Source organism: Oncorhynchus mykiss, chromosome 6 (assembly GCF_057628025.1).
Source record: "Oncorhynchus mykiss isolate SJ-2025 chromosome 6, ASM5762802v1, whole genome shotgun sequence".
Classification (NCBI taxonomy): domain Eukaryota; kingdom Metazoa; phylum Chordata; class Actinopteri; order Salmoniformes; family Salmonidae; genus Oncorhynchus; species Oncorhynchus mykiss.
Genome location: NC_143027.1, coordinates 56,222,450 through 56,249,482, shown reverse-complemented (window position 1 = coordinate 56,249,482; position 27,033 = coordinate 56,222,450). Strand labels below are relative to the sequence as shown.

Genomic DNA, 27,033 nt, shown 5'->3' with positions numbered 1-27,033 from the left:
TAGGGTGCAAACAATCGTTGATGGATATTTTATAGAGCTCCGATCAGGACGACAATTGATTACTGGTGTATAGTTTATGAAACAGCAGCGAAGACTTGGCTTCAGAGGCTGGACAGAATCCAGTACATAGTTTTATATATGTTTTTAAGGATACGTAATTGGAAATGCTTGCAGATGAGAGTGGTTTGAGGTTGGCCCTTCTGTGGTGATAGAGAATGTTCCTCCATGGTTACTCCCAGATCCTGTTGTTGATCCAACCTTGGTAGAGAAAAGGAAAGATTGGTCAGAAGTCAGTGATATAGTGAAACTGATTGACAAGTACATTGGTAGAAGATTTTATGCATTTTTTTGCACTTTTCACAGATGGATCCAAGGACCCAGATAGTGGGTCGCTCAGGAGCGGGTGTTTACGTTCCTGAATTTGATGTGCAGATATGTTGAAGACTAATAGACAAATTGTCAGCATACTCAGTTGAACTGTTGGCGATAGTAGTTGCCCTCTAGTGGGTGGAGGACATACAACTTGTCAGAATTATGGTGGGCTCAGATTTCCTGTCTGTATTGAATTGTTTATCATCTGGAAAATATAATAGGAGTGGCCTACTATTGGAAGTAATAAGATTATTATGCAGAATTGAGAGACTGGGTGTGGTAGTGAGATTCTGCTGTGTCCCAGCTCTTTCAGGTGTGGAAGAGAATGAAATTGTAGACCAGTTAGCCAAAAGTGCTTTAAAACAAGATATAATTGATACTAATGTTCCACTGGTTAGAGGTGAGGCGAAATGTAAGATTAGAGCCATTTTGATAGATGTGTGGCAGAAGTGATGGGACTCTGAGCCCAAGAGCCGGCATTTACAGAATATGCCCTCCAAAGAAAGGTCGGTGGACCAAGATTCATAAGTCTGATTAGGAAGGAAGAGGAGGTGTTTGCTCCAGGACATTGCACTCGTCATTACAGCTGGTTGGCAAGCATGTGAATGGTTTGTCTCAGGAGTGTATGGTCATGAAATAGTGGAGCATGTGTTATATTGTTGTAAGTATGTTGACGAGAGGGAAAGATTGAAGTGTAGGGTCATTGAGGTTGGTGGGGTTTGGAAGGAATTTTGGTGATTGGGAAGGGTCTATTGGAAGTCCGTAGGGCTCTTTTTTATTTTATCAGAAGTACTGAGTTAGGTAAGAGGATTTAGACTTGTGGCGCTAATGTTGTAAACCGTGATTGACTACACACTCCAGCACAGTAGGTGGCGGCAAACGTTTGTTTGCAGACCGCTATTATATAATATAAGAAGAATCACAGGAGTTGTGGAAGCGCGCTTCTGAAAGTTTGTATTGTTACTAAATAAATTGGCATCAGACCATACGAGCAGGAGGTTCATCATGCCTGTCACCTGTGCAGTAAACGGCTGCACCAACAAGTTTATCAAAGGGTCTGAAATAAGATTTTACAGGTAAGGAGTAAAGGACTTCAAACTATCGTTAGCAAACTCTTTCTTCAAATGTTGTTAGCCAGCTAACTAGATAGTCGCTGTTGAGTCTAGTTAGCAAGCTAGCTAAATTAGGTGTGTTTATACGTGCGAGAGGGAATGCATGTATGCATGTGTCAGCTGCGCTTGCTTGTGTTAAGCAGTGTTTCTTGTCCTGTTGTTCTTAGGTTCCCCATCAGTGTAAACCTCAGCTTGCCAACCATTGGGTACAAAGTTTGGGGATGAAAAACTTCATCCCTACACCTAACACTTGCCTCTGCTCAGAGCATTTTAACCCAGATTGTTTCCGAGACTACAATGGCAAACAGTTTCTTAGGGAAGATGCAGTGCCCACCATTTTCAGTGCTGATTCATCGAAGGTGGTTTCATAGTTGCTCCATCGATTTTTGCCTACTGTCTTTTATTTTTTATTTTTTATTCAACTAGACTATAAGATGCACGTTAAAAACATTGCAGCCTGAATTACGAAAAAGGGGGATAATGACCAAAGACACAAATGCGGCTAATCGCTTCGGGGCACCATCAGGGAGAGGGCTAAGGCGCTGGAGAAGAGCAAGGCCAAAGAGAAACGACAGAGTACCCGGGATACTGGCAAGGTGCGTCTCATGTTTTCTCAGCTCGCGTACATTTCATACTTTACTTTTTTGGGTAAATCACCCCTAAATGATGTTTAAATTAATGTTAGTGTAAATCCTGTTGCTGCATATAGGGAGTTTGCGAATTTTTGCACAGTTAAGTGCTGTTTTTCAGGGGCTTTTTTCACATGCACAAGAGCATACTTCGCCCTGTCATCAACATTCACTCAGTTCTTTTTTTTGTTTTTGCAGGGAAGAGGTGATGGCAGAAGACAACGAGGAGGAGTCTCCTCAAACACTGACCGGTAAGAGTGGACACATGTTTCCAGAATCCATCACTGCATTGGTGCACTGCTCTGCTACTTTCTTCAAAGGCTGCAATGTTTGCTTGTTTTCATTATTGCGTTTCAAATTGTTGCCTTTTTTACTGGAGAGACTAATCAGTGAAAATGAGTGTAAGGGAGAAGGTAATCCAGCAGAAAGTAATGTCATTCTGTAAATGGTGCAAGACGCAGAATTTAGTTACTTGCAGGAGGCAGGTCAGAGAAAACGGACAGGGCTGTCATACATTCCCGTTTTTGTGTATTTGCAGACTATAGGGGCGAAGAGCAAAGTGTATGACAGCAAAGGGCGCCTGCTCTCCTGCGGCAAGGACATGTGACTGCCTGGACGCGGACTGCATGGGCTGCTTCTACCCCTGCCCCGAGTGCAGCTCTCGCAGGTGTGGCGTGGAGTGCCGCTGTGACCGCAAGTGGCTCTACGAGCAGGTTGAGGCAGGGGCGAGATCATCCGCAACAAGTACGCTGGCTAGTCTCCCCCACACTTAGACCTTCAATTATGACTGTTGTTGAGATCAATAATATATATATATATATATATTTTTTTCTTTTTCTGTAGAGCGAGAATAAGAAATGGTCTGAAGTTGCCAAAAGAGAAACTTGATTTGATTATGTATCAAGAGTAAATGAATAAGAAATAATACTCCCACAATGGTTTCAACCAGGTGTTATAGACACTGCATATGTAGTTTAATTCCTGTACAGAGGTTCAATTCAAGAAAGTGTATGCACATACACTTCACCGGTGCCTCGCTACATGAACTCATGCAAGGGGGAAAAAAGGTATATGACAGAGATTTGTTTTGACCTTTTTCGAAAGTATGCATGCGTGAGGAATTTTCTATGTTTCGTTTTCTGACATTCTGCATTATGGTTTTTGCAATTTTCCACTTGTTTTGATTAGTGATTTACATATTTGTTTTGTGCCCACAGCTGTCAATTACATTGGTCTTAAATCATTATTAAAATGTTTAGAATAATTATCGGTGATGTGACTGGTGGCTTCTTCAGTATTGTATGTGTGGTTTTGCATCAATTTCTTCAAATGTCCACGAGGTGTTAAGCGGCTAAAACTAGTGTGCTGCTTTACCACAGATGAGCTCCAATAAAGGGTGTTTTGTGCAATTTCAAAATTATTTTCTGTGACATATTAGGTTTATTTATGGGTAGTGATAAATGACCCATAGTCACAGTGGTGTAAAAATACTGGGAAGTACTGCTTTAGTTTTCTTTTGTTCTGTACTTTACTATATCTTGACTACTTTTACTTCACTACATTGCTAAATAAAATCATGTACTTTATACATTTTCCTTGACACCCAAAAGTACTTGTTACTTTTTGAATGTGTAACAGGAAAAAAAATGGTCTAATTCACACATTTATCAAGAGAACATCCCTACTGCCTCTGATATGGCGGACTCACTAAGCACATGCTTCGTTTGTAAATTATATCTTAGTGTTGGACTGTGCCCCTGGGTATCAATAAATTAAAAAAGAACACGCGGCTCTGGTTTGTTTAATAAAATTGTCTTATTTATACTGTTACTTGATACTTAAGTGTATTGTAGCAATTACATTTACTTTTGATACTTGAGTATTTAAAAGCAAATACTTTGACTTAAGTGTTTTATTGTGTGAGCACATCAATGATGGCAACAGTATCATAAATTAGTCCAACTGTTGCTTTACATAGGGTGTTGGAGGAGCAGCCACAGTTCAACTCTACAGTATTACGCTTCTAGTGGGTTAACTACACAGCTGGGTGTTGCAATGCTTATGAGATCATAGTTGGAGTTGTCTGTCTTGCATTTGATGCAGTCAGCTTTTGGCAACAGGTATGATGTAGGGGATGGCCCCAGATGGACAGCCTTTCAGGTCGACCTTGTAGGACCACTCCTTGAAGTTACACACCCCCTGGGAGCGTGGCAAACATTTGCTCTGATAGTTCAGATCCTGTCAATGACCGCATTCATACCAGTAAGTTGAAACACTGGCCTGGTCCCAGATCTGTTGTGATGTATAGTCAACTAATGGCATGGCAATAACCATAGGACTTGGCAAGACAGCTCAAACCGGTCTGCAATTCGGTTAATGAAAACATTTTTTTTTTATTGCATGATTCATTGTGCTACTCTTCTGCTGCCATTGTGAGCTACACAGAACACATATAAACGCAACTTGTAAGGTGTTGGTTTCATGAGCTGAAATAAAAAAAAAAACGTTCCATACACACAAAAAGCTTATTTTGCTCTAATTTTAAGCACACTTTTTGTTTTGCATCCCTGTTAGTAAGCATTTCTCCTTTCCCCGAGATAAATCCACCTGATCGGTGTGGCATTTCAAGAAGCTGATTAAATAGCATGATCATTACACAAGTGCACCTTGTGCTGGGGGCATTAAGGCCACTTTAAAATATGCAGTTTTGTCAACACAATGCCACAGATGTCTCAAGTTATGAGTGAGTGTGCAATTGGCATGCTGACTGCAGGATTGTTGCCAGAGAACTGAATGTTAATTTCTCTACCATAAGCCGCCTCCATCGTTTTAGAGAATTTGGCAGTACGTCTAACCGGCCTCACAACAGCAGACCATGTGTAACCATGCCAGCTCAGGATCTCCACATCCTGCTTCTTCACCTGCAGGATCATCTGTGGGGGTGGGAGGCAAAGGAGTATTTCAAATCAAATTTTACTGATCAAATACACGTGTTTAGCAGGTGTTATTGCGGGTGTAGTGAAATGCTTGTGCCCCTAGCTCCGACAGTGCAGTAATATCTAACAAGTGATATCTAACAGTTTCACAACAAACAGTTGAAGTTGGAAGTTCACATACATTTAGGTTGGAGTCATTAAAACTAGTTTTTCAACCACTCCACAAATTTCTTATAAACAAACTATAGTTTTGGCAAGTCAGGACATCTACGTTGTGCATGACACAAGTAATTTTTCCAACAATTGTTTACAGATTATTTTACTTATAATTCACTGTATCGCAATTCTAGTGGGTCAGAAATTAGCATACACTAAGTTGACTATGCCTTTGAAACAGCTTGGAAAATTCCAGAAAATTATGTCATGGCTTTAGAAGCTTCTGATAGGCTAATTGACATCATTTGAGTCAATTGGAGGTGTGCCTACGGATGTATTTCAAGGCCTACCTTCAAACTCAGTGCCTTTTTGCTTGACATCATGGGAAAATCAAAAGAAATCAGCCAAGACCTCTGGAAAAAAAGGTATGAGGTAGGACAATTATGTGGATATATTGAATCAACCTCTCAAAACATCAGTCAGGAAGTTAAAGCTTGGTCGCAAATGGGTCTTCCAAATGGACAATGACCCCAAGCATACTTCTAAAGTTGTGGCAAAATGGCTTAAGGACAACAAGGTCAAGGTATTGGAGTAGCCATCACAAAGCCCTGACCTCAATCCTATTGAACATTTGTGGGCAGAACAGAAAAAGCATGTGCGAGAAAGGAGGCCTTACAAACCGGACTCCGTTATATCAGCTCTGTCAGCAGGAATTGGCCAAAATTCACCCAATTTATTGTGGGAAGCTTGTGGAAGGCTACCTGAAACGTTTGACCCAAGATAAACAATATAAAGGCAATGCTACCAAATACTAATTGAGTGTATGTAAACTTCTGACCCACTGGGAATGTGATGAAAGAAATAAAAGCTGAAATAAATAATTCTCTACTATTATTCTGCCATTTCACATTCTTAAAATTATGTGGTAATCCTAACTGACCTAAGAAAGGGAATTTTTAATAGGATTAAATGTCAGGAATTGTGAGAAACTGAGTTTAAATGTATTTGGCTAAGGTGTATGTAAACTTCTGACTTCAACTGTATACCCAAAATACACGTACATCTAATTAAGGAATGGATTAAGAATATACATACATATGTCAGAGCGGCATTGGACTAAGACACAGTGGCATAGTATAGAGTACAGTATATATACATATGAGATGGGTGATGCAATATTCCAAAACAATGAAAGCGACTAAGATACCGTGGAATAGCATAGAGTACAGTTTACACATATGACATGAGAAATGCAAGATACAGAGAAATTATTAAAGTGACCAGTGTTTAATTTCCTTAAAATGGCCATTGAATCCTAATCTATGTCTATAGGTAGCCGGTAGTGATTGCTGTTTAGCAGTCTGATGGCCTTGAGATCGAAGCTGTTTTTCAGTTTCTCGGTTCCAGCTTTGATGCACCTGTACTGACCTCGCCTTCTGGCTCGGGTGGTTGATGTCCTTGATGATCTTTTTGGCCTTTCAAAAAGTGTGTGTTGTAGATGTCCAGGAGGGTGGGAATTTTGCCCCTGGTAGTGCGTTAAGCACCCTCTGGAGAGATTTGCGGTCGTGGGCGGTGCAGTTGCCGTACCAGCCTGTGGTACAGCCCGAGAGGATCCTCTCAATTGTGCATCTGTAAAAGTTTGTGAGGGTTTTAGGTGTTAAGCCACATTTCTTTAGCCTCCTGAGGTTAAAGAGGCACTGTTGCGCCTTCTTCAACACACTGTCTGTGTGGGTGGACCATTTCAGTTTGTCAGTGATGTGTACGCTAAGGAACTTGAAGCTTTCCACCTTCTCCACGGCAGTCCCATCGATGTGGATGGGGGATGCTCCCTCTGCGGTTTCCTGAAGTCCACTATAATCTCCTTAGTTTTGTTGATGTTGAGTGAGAGGTTATTTTCCTGGCACCACACTCCCAGAGCCCTTACCTCCTCCCTGTAAGCTGTCTCATCGTTGTTGGTAATCAAGCCTACTACTGTTGTGTCATCTGCACACTTGATGATTGAGTTGGCGTGCTTGGCCACGCAGTCATGGGTGAACACGGAGTACTGGAGGGGGCTGAGCATGCACCCTTGTGGAGCCCCGGTGTTGAGGATCAACGAAGAGGAGGTGTTGTTTCCTACCTTCACCACCTGGGGGTGACCCATCAGGAAGTCCAGGACCCAGTTGCACAGGGCGGGGTTCACGCCCAGGGCCTCAACCTTGATTATGTGCTTGGAGGGTACTATGGTGTTGAATTCTGAGCTATAGTCAAACATAATTCTTACATAGGTATGCCTCTTGTCGAGATGGGACAGGGCAGTGTGGTGGCAATTTGCATCGCCTGTGGATCTTTTTGGGCGGTAAGTAAATTGAAGAGGGTCTAGGGTGGCAGGTAAGGTGAAGGTGATGTGATACTTAAATAGTCTCTCAAAGCACTTCATGATGACAGAGGTGAGTGATATGGGGCGATAGTCATTTAGTTAAATTACCTTTGCTTTCTTAGCCACCATTGTCCCTATCTCATAGCATGTGGGGACAACAGACTGGGATAGGGAGAGATTTGAATATATCTGTGAACACACCAGCCAGCTGGTCTGCGCATGCTCTTAGGACACGGCTAGGGATACCATCTGGGCTGTCAGCCATGCGAGGGTTAACACTCTTTAATGTCTTACACGGAACCCAAACCTGCTGCGCGAGTGCGCCATCGTGCATAAATGTATTTTGTTCCCCCACTACCAAACGCGATCACGACACGCAGGTTAAAATATCAAAACAAACTCTGAACCAATTATATTAATTTGGGGACAGGTCGAAAAGCATTAAACATTTATGGCATTTAGCTAGCTAGCTGGCACTTGCTAGCTAATTTGTCCTATTTAGCTAGCTTGCTGTTGCTAGCTGATTTGTCCTAGGATACAAGCATTGAGTTGTTATTTTACCTGAAATGCACAAGGTCCTCTACTCCGCCAATTAATCCACACATAAAACGGTCAACCGAATCGTTTCTAGTAATTTCTCTTCCTTCCAGGCTTTTTCTTCTCTTTATATTGCGATTGGCAACTTTCATAAATTAGGTGCATTACCACCACTGACCTCGTTCGTCTTTCAGTCACCCACGTGGGTATAACCAATGAGGAGATGGGACGTGGGTACCTCCCTTCTACAAACCAATGAGATGGGAGAGGCAGGATTTGCAGCGCGATCTGTGTCTATTTTAGCCCTTGGCAATGCAGACGCTCGTTGCCGCAATAACTGAATAACATGTCTAAATTTATTTTGCAACACTCGAGTATTCGACGCGAGCAGTGTCGTCAGCCTGTAACTCACGTCGGCTGTGGAGAAGGAGAGCCCACAGTCCTTGGTAGCGGGCCGCATCGGTGGCACTGTATTATCCTCAAAGCGAGCAAAGGTGTTCAGCCTGTCCGGAAGCAAGACGTCGGTGTCCGAGACATGGCTGGTTTTCCTTTTATTATCCGTGATTCTCTGTAGACCCTGCCACAGTTGAACTGGGACTCAACTTTGTCCCTATACCGACGTTTAGCCTGCTTGATTACTTTCCAGAGTGAGTAACTACACTATTTGTATTCTTCTATATTCCCAGTCGTCTTGCCCTGGTTAAATGTAGTAGTTTGTGCTTTGAGCTTTGCGCGAATGCTCCCATCTATCCACGGCTCCCATCTATCCACAGTGAAGTTCTTTGAGGGCTGTCGTGGTATTCGCTTGGGGGGGGGGGGGGGGGTGTAGACCGCTATGGCTATTATTGACATAAATCATCTCAGGAGATAGTAAGGTCGGCATTTCATTGTGAGATATTCTAGGTCGGGTGAACAGAAGGACTTGAGTTCCTGTATGTTATCACAGTTACACCATAAGTTGTTAATCATAAAAGATATACCTCTACCCTTCTGCTTCCCGGAGAGATGTTTGTTCCTGTTGTCGTAATGTACTGAGAACCCAACTGGCTTTACAGAGTCAGACAGTATATCTTGAGAGAGCCATGTTTCCGTAAAGCGGAATATGTTACAATTCCTGGTGTCCCTCTGAAAAGCAACTCTCGCCTTGAGCTCATCAATTTTATTATCCAGTAAAATACTCGGGAGCGGTGGGTGGTGTGCACGCTTCCTGAGTCGGACCAGAAGACCGCCTCTAGTACCTCTCCTTCGCCGGTGTTGTTTTGGGTCAGCCTCTGGAATAAGTGTGATTGCTCTCGGGAGAGCCAACAAAGGATCCGCTCCAGGGAAGTCGTAATCCTGGTCGTGATGCTGGATGTTCTGTTGAGTTGCCGCTGCTCTAATATCCAATAGTTCTTCCCGGCTGTATGTAATGACACAAAACAATTCCTGAGCTAATAATGTTTAAAAAAAATTGTACATAAACAAACAAAATACTGCAGAGTTGCTCAAGAGCTAGTCGGGATGCTGCCATCTCCGTCGGCGCCATTGTGTGACAGCATATTTCTGTTTGTTATAAGGCCCTTTTGTGAGGAAAATCTCATTCTGATTGGCTGGGTCTGGCTCCCCAGTGGGTGGGCCTATGCCTTACCCAGGCATGTGAAATCCATAGATTAGGTTCCTATTGAATGTATTTCAATTGACTGATTTCCTCATATGAACTGTAACTCAGTAAAATCTTAGAAAATGTTGCATGTTGTGTTTATATTTTTGTTCAGTATTTACCAAACGGTGCTAGTGCAACATCAAATAGTATAATTAATGATTTAGCTCAATTAGCACATAGTCCTAGACAATTAAATTAAACAGCAGACACTGTAGCATGGCTGCACTACAATATATTACACAACAGCTCACATGCAACATAATATAACTCAATGTAATGAAAAACAATTGTAACCTTCTTTGATAAACAACAGTGTTGTGTTCATTAGGGCACTCAACAGAGATCTTTTTGTATCAGAAAATAAAAATATGTCCAGGTAGGCCCTCCCTGTTTCAGTCAGTCTTGTCCAGTTTGGTACCTAATAAACACACAACCCTAAATAAGTACTGTCTATCCCTATTTCGCTACCGTTGTTTCGCACAGGCCAGCGCAGATGGTGATGGTGATGTTTCCGTGACTCATGTTGTTTAGTCGGCTGCCACGTCTGCAGTCTGTCCCCGCCCTCACTGGTGTCATCCACAGTGTTGCCATGATGACCAGCTGCAGCTTCCTTAAGTGGGTGCAGTACATAATGCTTCCACAATGTGGTTGGTTCAGAGTTCGTTTTGATATTTCAACCTGCATGTCCTGATCGCATCTGGTGTGGGTGGACAAAATCAACATGCGTGCAATGGTGCATGCGGATGTGCCCAAGCGGTCTGGTCAGCATGTTAGGTCACACTTTAAACAACGTTTATCTTATGAGGCCTTCAGACTCTCTTTATAAGGGCACACCAAATCATTAAGGAAATGTCATCCTATATGAAGGGTGGCATATAGGGTTATGTGTGCCACATTTGCCATAGCACCAGACAAACGTATTTCACCTGTTGTATCACTTCTATTATAACCTGAATATGATTATGGCCATAGTGGCAGGTTTCCTAAATTAGATTTTCTCAGACCACATAACATTCCCTCTTGGTCTCCCAAATGGACATCTAAAATGATGGCCTTTATCTACCATTTCAATCAGTGATTCACAACCGCTCGGGGGACATTGCTGTGGCTCTGTTAAAGATGTTTGTCAGAGATAATGCCATCAAAATCTGAGATATTCAGATGCGCAAAGAGAGATTCTAATCAAATCACATGAAGAATACAGACAAAGTCAGATGAGTCATTTTCTGTTTGGTCATGAGCCAAAACCAATAGTAGGTTTCGTTGGAAGCTACTTCACTCATTAAGAGAATAGATTATTCTACATCAACATAGCCCTCTTAGATGTTTGTGGCCAGGGTGAAGGGTGCAAAGAGTGACAGCTTAAGGCTATTGTCACTGTGCGGTGGACAAGATAAGATCATCTATAAAAAGTAATTTGATGTAAGTCAATGCAGGCGTCCAGGGGAGGGAAGAAGGGAGGAGAAATGTATCACCAAAATGATGTTGAATTAGATTACATGAAATGTTCAGATTAAATCGTCAATTAGTTATCAAATAATCTGTGCTACACGGAGTCTTTTGAAATGAGGAAAAATGTATTGTTGTTATTGTATTATTATATTATTGCATTATAAAATGCTACAGTTCCCAAGCAAATTAGAAGGTGAAAAGGGGAGACAATTAAGAGATTACATTTGTACAGTACATCTCAAAATCAAATCTCATGAAAGTCTTTCAACTTTTCAACAACAGTAACAATTTAACATTCACACAATATAAAACCATTAGAATTCAAATAAACATTACACTATCAATTTATCAATGGCAGTTGTCCTGTATTTTTCTTCTATTCAGTTTAGTCACATTGAAAAGATCACACTGCCTTGGAACCCTTCCAGATCAAGTTCTACCTCTCCACAAGTTATATCATCTATTTTGAGCATGACAAATACAAAAATTACAGTCAAACAGAAATATTCAGGGGTAACACGCATGCCATTCAGATATACACTAGTTTACACACACACGCTAAGGAATGAAATTTAGAGGCAGAGATAGTCAATGAAATCAGCAATGAACACAAGAGTCTGCAAAGTCAACATGCTCACCTGTTCTCCCTTTTGATTTAGTGACCAAGAAGGGTTGCCCCAGCTCTGTTATCCTCTGCACGTATAGATATTATCATAAGGGTATTGCTCCATATATGATTGCTTTAATCCGACAAGGACCTTTCTTATACCTTACACGGGGGTGGACTCAAATCGTTTAAGCTCTGTTGCCTTGGAATAGTGAGATTTGTCTTACCTGTCTGTCTAAGTGTAAATATAGTGGTTTAGCTCCTTTGGTACGTGGACAGGCTCAGGTCTGTAACTCAAGGTCAATTCACCCACACAAGAGGAGCAAGCTCACACCTTTAGACTATCTGTGTCAAAACACAAGGCAGAATGGCTTAAATGCATCAGCGATGTGTGTGCTCCCACTAGAAACAACATGTAACACTGCCAACGCATGGGAAACACATATATTTGATCATTTCTGACACCTTCACCAACCATGCTCACACTTGAAGATAAATCCAGTGTTGGGAAAAGTATCCAATTGTCATACTTGAGTAAAAGTTAACACCTTAATAGAAAAAGACTCAAGTAAAAATGAAAGTCACCCAGCAAAATGCTACTTGAGAAAAAGTATAGAAGTATTTGGTTTGAAATACACTTATCTATCAAAAGTAAAAGTATGAATCATTTCACATTCCTTACATTCCTTGTTTTCTTTTTCATTTACAGATAGCCAGGACCAGGGGCACACTCCAACACTCAGACGTCATTTAGAAACAAAGCATTTGTAGGGTTGACCAGGGGTGGTCTCCTTATAAGTCTGTGAATTGGTTCTGTCCTGCTAAGCATTGTAAATGTAATGAGTACTTTTGGGTGTCAGGGAAAATGTATGTAGTAAAACTTACTTTCATTAGGAATGTAGTGGAGGAAAACTTGTCAAACATATAAATGAGTAAAGTATAGATAACCCAAATAACTACTTAAGTAGTACTTTTACGTAAGTGCTTTACACCACTGGTTGGACCAAACCAAGAAGGGTGGTGGCTAGTGTCTGTAGGTCTCCTGATGGACGATAACTAAACATGTTGTTAACCAGACTGTCAAATAAATTGTTACTAAAATGTACACTTTGCACTGGAGCAAAGAGATCTGGAGCTTATGTTACCAATGAAGCAATGGTAGGGAAAGTTAGCCATGTCCCTAGCTGGCCAGGCTCTGCTGCATTCAGTAAAGTCAGTCCTGCAGGTTTCAACTGAGAAAAATGCACCATAGTCTAGTGACCCTGCGGTGACAGTAACTATTTCTGCGGCAGCCATGGTTTGTTAAACTGCTGGTCAGTCTCCCCTCCACCACGGGAGAGGCCACTTCCGGTGCAGGGGGCTGCCTTAATCGACGTCTGGAAAATAGTTGTTGTTGGGGGTTAAAGTGGCATTATTTAGAGTGCATAGTATAAAGTGACTAGTGATCCATTTATTAAAGTGGCCAGTGATTGGGGTCTCAATGTAGGCAGCAGCCTCTCTGAGTTAGTGATTGATGTTTAGCAGTCTGATGGCCTTGAGATAGAAGCTGTTTTTCAGTCTCTCGGTCCCAGCTTTGATGCAGCTGTACTGACCTCGCCTTCTGGATGGTAACGGTTTGAACAGGCAGTGGCTCGGGTGGTTGATGTCCTTGATGATCTTTTTGGCCTTCCTATGACATCGGGTGCTGTAAGGTGTCATGGTGGGCAGGCAGTTTGCCCTCGGTGATGCGTTGTGCAGACCACATCATCCTCTGGAGAGCCTTGCGGTTGAGGGCGGTGCAGTTTCTGTACCAGGCTGTGATACAGCCCGACAGGATGCCCTTGATTGTGCATCTATAAAAGTTTGTCAGGGTTTTGGGTGACAAGCCAAATTTCTTCAGCCTCCTGAGGTTGAAGAGGCGCTGTTGTGCCGCCTTCACCACATTGTCTGTGTGAGTGGACCATTTCAGTTTGTATGTGATGTGTACGCCGAGGAACTTAAAACTTTCCACCTTCTCTACAAATATGTTTTGTGTGAAGAGGGATCTATGTACCAATTTTTTGGACGCTAGCTAACACGTGGTGAGAGGCGTGACGTTTGCATGTTAAAGTAGTCAACATCATTGAAAATGGTCCAAAATACACCCAACGCACATTATACTGCATGATCAGTTTGATTTTGAGTTCTGATATTTGGCAAGCATTGTAAACCGTAACTTGTCCTAGGGCCAATTTTTTTCTGACGGTGGTACAGTTATACCATAGCTGAACACCGGCATCGGACTGAGCTTGTTGTCATTGCAGGCAATCTCAATGCTGTGCATTACAGGGAAGACATCTTCCTCCCTCATGTGGTACCCTTCCTGGAGGCTCATCCTGACATGACCCTCCAGCATGACAATGCCACCAGCCATACTTCTCATTCCATGCGTGATTTCCTGCAAGACAGGAATGTCAGTGTTCTGCCATGGCCAGCGAAGAGCCCGGATCTCAATCCCATTGAGCACGTCTGGGACCTGTTGGATCGGAAGGTGAGGGCTAGGGCCATTCCCCCCAGAAATGTCCGGGAACTTGCAGGTGCCTTGATGGAAGAATATTTACACGTGAAGTTTGCTGAAAATAAACGCAGTTGCCAGTGAGAGGACGTTTATTTTTTTGCTGAGTTTATAATGGGTTAACATCTCACACATCTGGTGTAACATCTCACAGCAAGAACTGGCAAATCTGGTGCAGTCCAATATAGTTTTGCTGGCCATGGCAGAACACTGACATTCCTGTCTTGCAGGAACTCACACACAGAACGAGCAGTATGGCATTGTCATGCAGGAGGGTCAAGTCAAGATGAGCCTGCAGGAAGGGTACCACATGAGGGAGGAGCATGTCTTCCTTGTAACGCACAGCGTTAAGATTACCTGCAAAGACAACAAGCTCAGTCCGATGATGCTGTAACACACTGCCCCAGACCATGACGGACCCTCCGCCTTCAAATCGATCCCACTCCAGAGTACAGGCCTCGGTGTAACGCTCCTTCCTTCGACAATAAATGCAAATCCGACCATCACCCCAGTTGAGACAAAACCGCGACTCGTCAGTGATGTCTGGATGTACTGATCCTGTGTAGGTATTGCTACATGTCAGCTGTCCATCCTGTCTCCCTGTAGCACTATCTTTGGCGTCTCACAGTACGGACATTGCATTTTATTGCTCTGGCCACACATGCCTCCTTGCAGCATGCCTAAGGCACGTTCACGCAAATGAGCAGGGACCCTGGGCATCTTTCTTTTGGTGTTTTTCAGAGTGAGTAGAAAGGCCTCTTTAGTGTCGTAAGTTTTCATAACTGTGACCTTAATTGCCTACCGTCTGTAAGCTGTTAGTGTCTTAACGACTGTTCCACATGTGCATGTTCATTAATTGTTTATGGTTCATTGAGGGGTTAAATGTGGAAGACATGTTTCAGTTGAATGCATTCAGTTGTACAACTGACTAGGTATTCCCTTTTTCATATTTATTTTATTACATTATTTCTATAAGGAACTCTTAAACGACAAACAACAAAGACTGACTACCAATGCCGACTACCCAAGGAGGCAAGAAAAACGACACTTCTCTGACTTCTTCCTCCATAGTTATGCGTCAGACAGCCTGAAACTGAGGCCTTCATAGCTGGTGCGATTTCTGAGGCGTTAGCCAAGCAATATAACTCTCTCAAGGATATACTACAACAGGTGTTAGCTGAGGCGGTGGAACCACTCAACAGAAAACATCAAGAGACTTTTTAGAGGCTGTTGAAGCTCTTACGATCGACGTTGAGCGAAGGATGAAAGGGATTTTTATTTTTTTTTACCTTTATTTAACCAGGTAGGCCAGTTGAGAACAAGTTCTCATTTACAACTGCGACCTGGCCAAGATAAAGCAAAACAGTGCAGCAAAAAACAACACAGAGTTACACATGGAATAAACAAATGTAAAGTCAATAACACAATAGAAAAAAATCTATATACAGTGTGTGCAAATGGAGTAAGGAGGTAAGGCAATACATAGGCCATAGTAGCAAAGTAACTACAATTTAGCAAATGAACACTGGAGTGATAGATGTGCAGATGATGATGTGCAAGTAGAAATACTGGTGTGCAAAAGAGCAAAAAAGTAAATAAAAACCATATGGGGATGAGGTAGGTAGTTGGATGGGCAATTTACAGATGGGCTATGTACAGCTGCAGCGATCGGTAAGCTGCTCAGACAGCTGATCCTTAAAGTTAGTGAGGGATATATGTCTCCAACGATATTTGCAATTCGTTCCAGTCATTGGCAGCAGAGAAGTGAAAGGAAAGGCGGCCAAAGTAGGTGTTGGCTTTGGGGATGACCAGTGAGATATACCTGCTGGAGTGCGTGCTACGGATAGGTGTTGTTATGGTGGCCAGTGTGCTGAGATAAGGTGGAGCTTTACCTAGCAAATACTTATAGATGGGTCTGGCGACGAATATGTAGCGAGGGCCAGCCGACGAGAGCATGCAGGTTGCAGTGGTGGGTGGTATATTGGGCTTTGGTGACAAAACGGATGGCACTGTGATAGACTGCATCCAGTTTGCTGAGTAGAGTGTTGGAGGCTATTTTGTAAATGACATCGCCGAAGTCGAGGATCGGTAGGATAGTCAGTTTTACAAGGGTATGTTTGGCAGCGTGAGTGAAGGAGGCTTTGTTGCGAAATAGGAAGCCGATTCTAGATTTCATTTTGGATTGGAGATGCTTGATGTGAGTCTGGAAGGAGAGTTTACAGTCTAGCCAGAAACCTAGGTATTTGTAGTTGTCCACATATTCTAAGTCAGAACCGTCCAGAGTAGTGATGCTAGTCAGGCGGGCGGGTGCGGGCAGCGATCGGTTAAAGAGCATGCATTTAGTTTTATTAGCATTTAAGAGCAATTGGAGGCCACGGAAGGAGTGTTGTTTGGCATTGAAGCTCGTTTGGAGGTTTGGTAACAGTGTCCAAAGAAGGGCCAGATGTATACAGAATGGTGTCGTCTGTGTAGAGGTGGATCAAGGAATCACCCGCAGCAAGAGCAACATCATTGATATATACAGAGAAAAGAGAATTGAACCCTATGGTACCCCATAGAGACTGCCAGAGGTCCGGACAACAGGCCCTCCGATTTGGAACACTGAACTCTATTTGAGAAGTAGTTGGTGAACCAATTGACAATCTGTCTACTAAGGTGGACAATCTGCAAGGTGAAAATAGGGAAAGCAAATGGAAAATCACAACTGGAGAAGATGCAGCTGAAGATTGCTGAAATGGAGGACCGTTCAAGTCACTCAAATATAAGATTAATTTATTTAAAGGAGACAAGACTGACGATCCGATCGAATTTCTACAGAGAATGATCCCTAAATGGATCCCATCCATATCTCACAAGGTTGAGATAGAAAGAGCCCATCTCATCTACTCAGGACCTGGGACTAGTAATTCTTCAGACAGACCGAGGACGCTGATCTTGAAGGTCCTCCGGTACAATGACCGCCAAGCCATTCTACAAGGAGCCAGAGCAGCAGAGCTCATTCACCATGGTGGTAAGGTACTACGTTTTTTCCCTGACTACAGCACGCACACCTTCCAATGTGGCAAAGTCTTCAACGTGGTCCGGAACAAACATTCCGGACATTCGTCGTCTATTCAGCAACGCTCCGAGCAAAACACAGGGGAGAGCGCCTGTCATTCATCACAGCACAAGACGCAGGAGAAGTTTGTGGCATCATTGGGCAAGGACAACCACAAGCACCGCAGTGAGCACCACGCCGCTGGTCCTGTTGTGAGGAGGAAGACTCAACAACGGGGCCATGCAAGCACAGGAAACCTATGGAATAAGTGAACTGGTCAAGGAGTTTTGAGAAACATTTGATCTAATTACTTGTGATCATTATGAACTTCACTAAAGGAGCACCAGCAAGCTAGCTAACTAGTGAACTAGCTTTCCAGCTAGCTGGATGATTAGGACAGTAAAGTTACAGCTAATAATGTTAGCAGCTAGCTAAGCAAGTCATAGTAACAACTGTTAGCTAGCTAACTGATTATCTATTCAGTAGTGTTCAGTATAACCTACTGTTGTTGAAACTGTCACCACTGAATTATTTAGCAAGTTCGTTTTCCATGTTTGTGCTACGTTAAGGCTTAATCATTCAGTCAGTTGAGTATTTCTTGCCTTTCTAATATCTCCATTGTGTCAGTTAATGCAAGATATTTAGGAAATGGAGTGAGACATTCAGGAGTATTGGGAGGGTTTTAGTGATCATTCAGGAGTATTGGGAGGGTTTTAGTGATCGACACTGAAGCGTTCAGTCACTGGTCTAACATTGAGGGTAGAGGGCAGACAGTTGTGTTCTAACCTGTCAGGGAGGGGAGGGTTTCTTTGTTTCAATTGTTTTGATACATTTTGCAGGGTTATTGGGGTGGAATGCCAATCTGAAGGGTTTTGTAATTTGATATATAATTTTATCCAACAATGGAGGTGTGTTTTTTTTCTGGAATATCTGGTTGACATTTATTTAGTTGGCAACTGAAGAGTCACTTTATTGCTGTCGTAAGTTACTTTTCTCCCCTTTTATCCATCAAACTGCCATTCACGTCACCACAGATGGATCATGGCTAGTTTAGTGATAATTGCCTGTAATCTGAGGGGTTCTAATGAGCCAAATAAAGCAAATTAAATGTCTTGACGTATTACATAGGAATAAAATTGACATTGCACTATTGCAAAATACATATTTTAGAGGGTGATGTCCCTCTAAAATAAAAAGTACTACAAACTGGCAGCTGCTTCCTGCTTTGTATCTAAAGGGGTGCTTATTCTACATGAAGACCATCTACCCTTTACAATTGAAAAAAAGTGAAAATGATAAATAGGACAGATTTACTTACACATGTTCCACTCTGTATGAAAGGAAAACAGAATTTGTATCTATTTATGCTCCTAACTCAATTGACAAAGATTTTTATCCCTTCTGTAACCAGAAGCCTGCTCAATTTATCGGAATATACGCATAATATTGGAACTAACATGAATGCCATTATTGATTCTAAGCTATATAGATCTGAACCTTCTCATAGCTCATCACAAGTGAATGCTTCCAATGCACTTAAGATTGAGATCTTTAAAAACTTCCTATTGCTAGGGTCCCGCTAGCAGGACAACTTCCGGTGAAACTGGAGGGCGTGCAATTCAAACCAATAATCATAAATATTGTGGATTTTAAACATTTATGTCCATGTAAGTGTCTTATATCGTCTGAAATCTTAAATTCTTGTTAATCTAACTGAATTGTCTGATTTACAGTAGCTATTACAGCGAAAGCATGCCATGTGATTGTTTGAGGACGGCGCCCCACATCAAAATATTTTTCCACTGGCACAGGTTTCATAAATTCACAAATAGCGATTAAATATTCACTTACTTTTTGAAAATATTTATTTGATTTGTCATTCAAAGGGCCCCAGCTATAGCATGTAGTGTCATTTTGTTAGATTAAATCCTTCTTTATATCCCAAAAATTCTGTTTAGTTGGCGGCACCGATTTTAGTAATTCACTCGTTCAACATGCAGAGAAAAGAATCCGAACATCTACCGCTAAACTTTAAAACAAGCCAAAATATGTTTCTATTGACTCCTCAGATACCCTAAAATGTAATCAAACTATAACATTTCATACAGAAAGAAGTATGTTAAATAGGAAACTGATATTAGCAGGTGCATCATGTCTTCATCGCGCGCACTAACACTAATTTCCAAGAGTGTGTCCCTGTACTAAATCTCATATTTCTTACTCATTTTGGAAGTTACAAGCCTGAAACCTTGAACATAGACTGCTGACACTCTGTGGAAGCCATAATAATTACATCCTGGGAGCTAGAATTCATTATTTTCTGAACTTTCCATTGTAAGAGCATGGGCTCTCAAAAAAATTAAAATTCCAGTTGTTTTTTCTTTGGATTTTCTCCTACCATAACTATTGTGTTATAGTCTCCTACATTATTTTAACATACAAACTTCAAAGTGTTTTCTTTCCAATGGTAAGAAAATTATATGCCTATCCTGTCTTCAGGGCCTGAGCAACTGCTGGAGATTTTATTATCCCACAACTAAGGACTATACATGCCTTTTCTGCTAGATTTAAGACTTTCTCAAGAATTTACTGTGTTTTAACATCTACTGATATTACAAGTAACATGGAACATATAAAAACATTACCAGCCATTTTATCTGATCATAATCCCATTCTTTGTACATTTCAATTCTTCCCAATGAAAACGTGTGAATTGGAAAATCAGTGAATTGGAAAATCCTTGTAAAATCCTGGAAGACTCTCTTAAAAACAACTATTCAACAGAGAGAGAAATTGAGCTAAAAACAAGTACTGGAACTAACTGACATTTTATTTTATTTTATTTTACCTTTATTTAACCAGGTAGGCCAGTTGAGAACACGTTCTCATTTACAACTGAGACATGGCCAAGATAAAGCATAGCAACACAGAAAAAAGAACAACACAGAGTGACACATTAACAAACGTACAGTCAATAACACAAAAGAAAATAAAAATAGAAAGATATATGTACAGTGTGTGCATATGTACAGTTGAAGTCGGAAGTTTACATACACCTTAGCCAAATACATTTAAGCTCAGTTTTTCACAATTCCTGATATTTAATCCCTGTAAAAATTCCCTGTTTTAGGTCAGTTAGGATCACCACTTTATTTTTAGAATGTGAAATGTCAGAATAATAGTAGAGAGAATGATTTATTTCAGCTTTTATTTATTTCATCAAATTCCCAGTGGGTCAGAAATGTACGTACACTCAATTAGTATTTGGTAGCATTTCCTTTAAATTGTTTAACTTGGGTCAAACGTTTCGGGTAGCCTTCCACAAGCTTCCCACAATAAGTTGGGTGAATTTTGGCCCATTCCTCCTGACAGAGCTGGTGTAACTGAGTCAGGTTTGTAGGCCTCCATGCTCACACACACTTTTTCAGTTCTGCCCACAAATGTTCTATAGGATTTGAGGTCAGGGCTTTGTGATGGCCACTCCAATATCTTGACTTTGTTGTCCTTAAGCCATTTTGCCACAACTTTGGAAGTATGCGTTGGAAGACCCATTTGCGATCAAGCTTTAACTTTCTGACTGATGTCTTGAAATGTTGCTTCAATATATCCACATAATTTTCTGACTTCATGATGCCATCTATTTTGTGAAGGGCACCAGTCCCTCCTGCAGCAAAGCACCCCCACAACATGATGCTGCCACCCCCGTGCTTCACGGTTGGGATGGTATTCTTCGGCTTGCAAGCCTCCCCCTTTTTCCTCCAAACATAACGATGGTCATTATGGCCAAACAGTTCTATTTTTGTTTCATCAGACCAGAGGACATTTCTCCAAAAAGTACGATCTTTGTCCCCATGTGCAGTTGCAAACCGTAGTCTGGCTTTTTTTATGGTGGTTTTGGAGCAGTGTTGGATGCGCGCTGTGTTAAGAAGCAGTGCGGCTTGTTTGGGTTGTGTTTCGGAGGACGCATGGCTTTCGACCTTCGTCTCTCCCGAGCACGTACGGGAGTTCGAGCGATGAGACAAGATATTATTACTAACAATTGGACACCACGAAATTGGGGAGAAAAAGGGGGTAAAATGTAAAATATATATTTAAAAAATGGTTTATTCCACCTCATCAGTTACCATTTCAACAATGGCTGCATACATTTTTCAAAATTATAAAAAATTCTCGCCCCAATTTCATAGTATCCAATTGTTTTTAGTAGTTACTACGTACGGGCTTGGGAGAGACGAAGGTCGAGAGTCATGCCGCACCAATGTGTCGGAGGAAACACCGTGCCCCTAGCGACCTGGTCAGCGTGTACTGCGCCCGGCCCGCCACAGGAGTCGCTAGTGCGCGATGAGACAAGGATATCCCTACCAGCCAAACCCTCCCTAACCTGGACGACGCTAGGCCAATTGTGCGTCGCCCCGTGGACCTGCCGGTCGAGGCCAGCTGAGACAGAGCCTGGGCTCAAACCCAGAGTGTCCTAGACCACTGCGCCACCCGGGAGGCCTTGGCTGCTCACATTTAAGGAAATTGTACTTATGGAACTCTCCACGACAAGAATCCATAGGGCCACGGTGTCCACTCTGGACACATTGAAAAAAGCAGCAGCGGACATTTCTGAACCCTTAACCAATGGGCCTTAACATCCATGAATGTGTATCATTAATTTTACACTATCTCTGAGGCTATATGATGACTGTTCAACAGATTTACTAAGTAATATTATTGGTTTTATCTCATGATTTATTTTACATGCCATCAGATTGCCGGTGGGGTTAAAAAAATATATGTATAGATGTTTAAATGTATTGTATGAATCCTATGACTTGAAATAATAAAAACTTGATGTAAAAAAAATCTGAATCTAGTAACCCATTATACTATTAATTTATCTTAATACCTTTTACACCACTTACGGACGTCTACATGTATGTGTGCAAGTTGTATATTATATATATTTTTCTATTGTTACTTAATCAAATCTCTAGGAACCCATTATACTCTTCATATGTTTATCTCTGGTAAGAGCATATTCGGGAATAGTACTTTCTCCTTTCATATTTCCACATACATAATAACCTCATACCATCAAACTCCGCTGATGAGACATGTTACTGTCTGAGACATGTTTTCCTCGTTACTAATGACACGTGTTATTATGTTATCCTCTAATGAGACATGTTATCATGTTATTCTCATTACTAATGAGACATGTTATCCTCTGAGAAATATTACCCTCGATTTGAGATTCTGAGACATGTTACCCTCTACCTGTAGATCCAACGAGCGGTGGTGGACTTAGGTATTTACAAACAAAAAACATCCAGTCAGTGGCAGTCCTGTGGGCGAAAACAGCTTGTTGAAGAGAGGTAGAAGGAAAATGGCAAATAATGGCGCAGAACAAAAGCGGGGTGCAGAATGGGCTCTTCGAACTCACAACTAGTTGGTCCTTGTCACAAATGGGCTATTGCAGCAGACGACCAAACTGGGTTCCACTCCTACACTCTAAGAAAAAAATGTACTATCTAGAACCTAAAAGGGTTCTTCCACTGTCCCCATAGGAGAACCCTTTGAAGAACCATTTTTGGTTCCAGGTAGAACCCTATTGGGTTCCATGTAGAACCCTTTCCCCAGAGAGTTCTACCTGGAACCAAAAAGGGTTCTACCTGGAACCAAAATGGGTTCTCCTATGGGGACAGCCGAAGAACCCTTCTGGAACCCTTTTTTTCTAAGAGTGTATCAGCTAAAAACAAGAAGAAGCGGCTCCAGTGTGCATGTAATCATCAACACTGGACAATTGAAAAGTGGGAAAATATCGCCTGGTCCGACGAATCCCGGTTCCTGTTGCGTCATGCTGATGGCAGAGTTAGGATTTTGGTGTACGCAGCATGAGTCCATAACCTCATAAGCCTGGTGTCAACGGTACAGGCTGGTGGCTGTGGTGGAATGATGTGGGGAATTGTAACGGTTTTCTTCTGGTGAAAGACAGGCGGACCAAAATGCGTGGTTAGTTTTGTACATCTTTAATAAAGATGAAAATACAACAATCTACAAAACAAGAAATGTGAAAAAACCGAAACAGTCCTATCTGGTGCCACAAACACAGACAGGAACAAACACACAGTGAAACCCAGGCTACCTAAGTATGATTCTCAATCAGAGACAATTAATGACACCTGCCTCTGATTGAGAACCATACTAGGCCGAAACATAGAAATACCCAAATCATAGAAAAACAAACAGACTGCCCACCCCAACTCACGCCCTGACCATACTAAATAAATACAAAAAAAAAGGAAATAAAGGTCAGAACGTGACAGGAATGTTTTCCTGGCACACGTTAGGTCCCTTGATACCAATTGAGCAATGTTTCCATGCCCCGAAGAAATCAGGCTCTTCTGGAGGCACGACCCGGTGCTAAATGGGTGTACCCAATAAACTGGCCAGTGAGTGTATTTACGCACATACACACTGAGTGTACAAAACATTAAGAACACCAGCTCTTTCCATGACATAGACTGACCAGGAGAATCCAGGTGAATCTGTGATCCCTTATTGATGGCACCTGTTAAATCCACTTCAATCAGTGTAGATGAAGGGAAGGAGACAGGTTAAAGAATGATTTTTAAGCCTTGAGACAATTGAGACATGGATTGTGTATGTGTGCCATTCTGAGGGTGAATGGACAAGACAAAATTATTAAGTGCCTTTGAACGGGGTAGTAGGTGCCAGGCCCACCGTGGAAAGTATTCAGGCTCCTTGACTTTGTCCACATTTTGTTACATTACAGCCTTAATCTAAAATGTATTAAATTGGTTTTTTTCTCTCCTCAACCTACACACAATACCCCATTTGGATTTTCTCCCATTCTTCTCTGCAGGTCCTCTCAAGCTGTGTGAGGTTGGATGGGGAGCGTCGCTGCACAGCTAATTTCAGGTCTCTCCAGAGATGTTCGATCGGGTTCAGGTTCGGGCTCTGACTTGGACACTCAAGGACATTCAAAGACTTGTCCCAAAGCTACTCCTGCATTGTCTTGGCTGTGTGCTTAGGGTTGTTGTCCTGTTGGAATGTGAACCTTCGCCCCAGTCTGAGGTCCTGAGTGCTCTGAAGCAGGTTTTCATCAAGGATCTCTCAGTACTTTGCTCCGTTCACCTTTCCCTCAATCCTGACTGGTCTCCCAGTCCCTGCCGCTGAAAAATATGCCCACAGCATGATGCTGCCGCCATAATGCTTCACCGTAGGGTGGTGCCAGGTTGCCTCCAGACATGAGGCTTGATATTCAGGCTAAAGAGTTCAATCTTGGTTTCATCAGACCAGAGAATCTTGTTTCTCATGGTCTGAGTCCTTTAGGTGCCTTTTGGCAAACTCCAAGCGGGCTGTCATGTGCCTTTTACTGAGGAGTGGCTTCTGTCTGGCCACTCTACCATAAAGGCCTGATTGGTGGAGTGCTGCAGAGTTGGTTGTCCTTCTGGAAGGATCTCCCATCTCCACAGAGGAACTCTGGAGCTCTGTCAGCGTGACCATTGGGTTCTTGGTCACCTCCCTGACCAAGGCCCTTCTCCCTTGATTTCTCAGTTTGGCTGGACAGCCAGCTTTAGGAAGAGTCTTGGTGGTTCCAAACTTCTTCCATTTAAGAACGATGGAGGCCACTGTGTTCTTGGGGACATTCAATGCTGCAGAAATGTTTTGGTACCCTTCCACAGATCTGTGCCTCGACACAATCCTGTCTCGGCTCTCTACAGACAATTCCTTTGACCTCATGGGTTGATTTTTGCTCTGACATGCACTGTCAACTGTGGGACCTCCTATAGACAGGTGTGCGCCTTTCCCAATCAATTGAATTTACCACAGGTGGTCGCCAATCAAGTTGTAGAAACATCTCAAGGACGATCAATGGAAACAGGATGCACCTGAGCTCAATTTCGAGTCTCATAGAAAAGGGTCTGAATACCTATATCAATAAGATCTTTTTGTTTTTTATCTTTCATTAATTTGCAAAAATGTCTAAACTTGTTTTCGCTTTGTCGTTTTGGGGTATTATGTGTAGATTGCTGAGGATTGTTATTTATTTAATCAATTTTAGAACAAGGCTGTAACGCAACAAAATGTGGAAAAAGTCAAGGGGTCTGAATAAGGCACTGTGTATATATATATATATATATATATAAATAATAGTGCATTAGAATATCAGTATACAGCTACCATAACATCAGGTTGACTTTGGCCTTAGAGGTTGCTGGCACAACTGACATTTGCTTTCCATCCAGGCGCACTGTACGAAGGCTGAACACTTGTCTCTCTAGCATGTTTCTGGGTGTGTTGGGAAAAAGGCAGACATTTCCGTTCTAACCAAATGAACAATAAAGTATCTATTCTATACTATGCTATTTGATGATGGAATTCTGTAAATGTAGGCATAAGTTAATTGCAACTGGTCCATAAGGTCAATACTTTGAAGACAGATCAAAAACTGTCTCCACTTCTGTCTGAAGCTGACTAGAGACACAGATTTACTATTTACTATGTTTTATCATTTGTTGTGCATGTTTTATTTATTTTTTTGTTTTGCATTCGCTTCGAGATGTTATTAGGTGAGGTGCTCATCAGGTGCAGGATGCATGTGCTCCATGTGTCTTTCGATCTGGTTGCATAGTAGACGGTCAAATTATACCAATGGCACTTTGGAGGGTTACCTTTGACAGGTGACAACAGTTGCATTTGACCATCCCAGTGTTAAAAGTGGTGGTGGCTGAGGTGCGTAGTGACCCGCTCTATCCACTGGGGGATGATCGAGCTCTGCATGCGCTGCGGCACATGCTCGATTTGGACGAGGCACAACTCCTCAATAACACGCACAATGGGAAATAGGGGAGGTAGAGGCAACGGACAGATGTGTGATGCGCTAACTTAACCGTGGGTTATTTCACATATGAACATAAACTTTAATTTGCCCTCTCTCCGACGCAGCTTCTTTGAATAGGCTGAGCTATTGATACTCGCTAGACCTGCGTTTTATATTGTTTCGCTTCCAGCACTGATGCAGCGGTGGATCTTTTTTCGGGAATGGGGGTGATACTCAATAGATAGATCCTGTTGAATTGAGACAAGACAACGTCGAGACGCGTCAAAAAAGTGTCATCCCCCGAGTGCAATCGAACACAGATGTATAGGTGATATGTTCGCCGGTTGGATACGTCGAGGGATTTTAATATTCCCAAAACAAGATGCGAAATTGGGCAAACCAAGGAATTGCATCCTCACCTACAGCACATTTTGTAAGGTGCTGAAACGATTTCGTTCGGCCTTTATCAAATGTAAGGAGAATGTCTAAATGAATGAAGGTGGGGTATTTTTTTAACAGAGTGAACACAATTTCGTGCGTAATTGAAGGAATGTTTATGATTAACTACACAGACTAATGTTGCAGTTATCATGCGTTGTCTGTCTCCTGTTGCCATGCTAGTTATTGTTATTATTACGATTAATGATTCATTCGTGTTATAAATATTGTCATTATAATTATTAGTATTATTAGACTTGTCGTGTTTTGCTGGTCTTAAGTTGGTGATGCGTAGGCTTTAGTGCATGCATCGCCCAAACACGGGACATGCATTTGAATACATACATTTGTAGGTTGTCTAATCGAACTGCTCTTTCTCCCTTGCAGCTG

General features: G+C 42.0%; 1 pseudogene across 1 annotated transcript; it reads left to right on the top strand.

Annotated features, from left to right (window-relative positions):
* Positions 1 to 1,825: 1,825 nt before the first annotated feature.
* LOC110526180 (ARL14 effector protein-like) lies at positions 1,826 to 2,990 on the top strand (annotated as a pseudogene). Its single transcript, XR_016496769.1, has 4 exons — positions 1,826 to 2,080; positions 2,312 to 2,364; positions 2,595 to 2,598; positions 2,652 to 2,990. The product of XR_016496769.1 is annotated as an ARL14 effector protein-like (transcript).
* Positions 2,991 to 27,033: the final 24,043 nt, after the last annotated feature.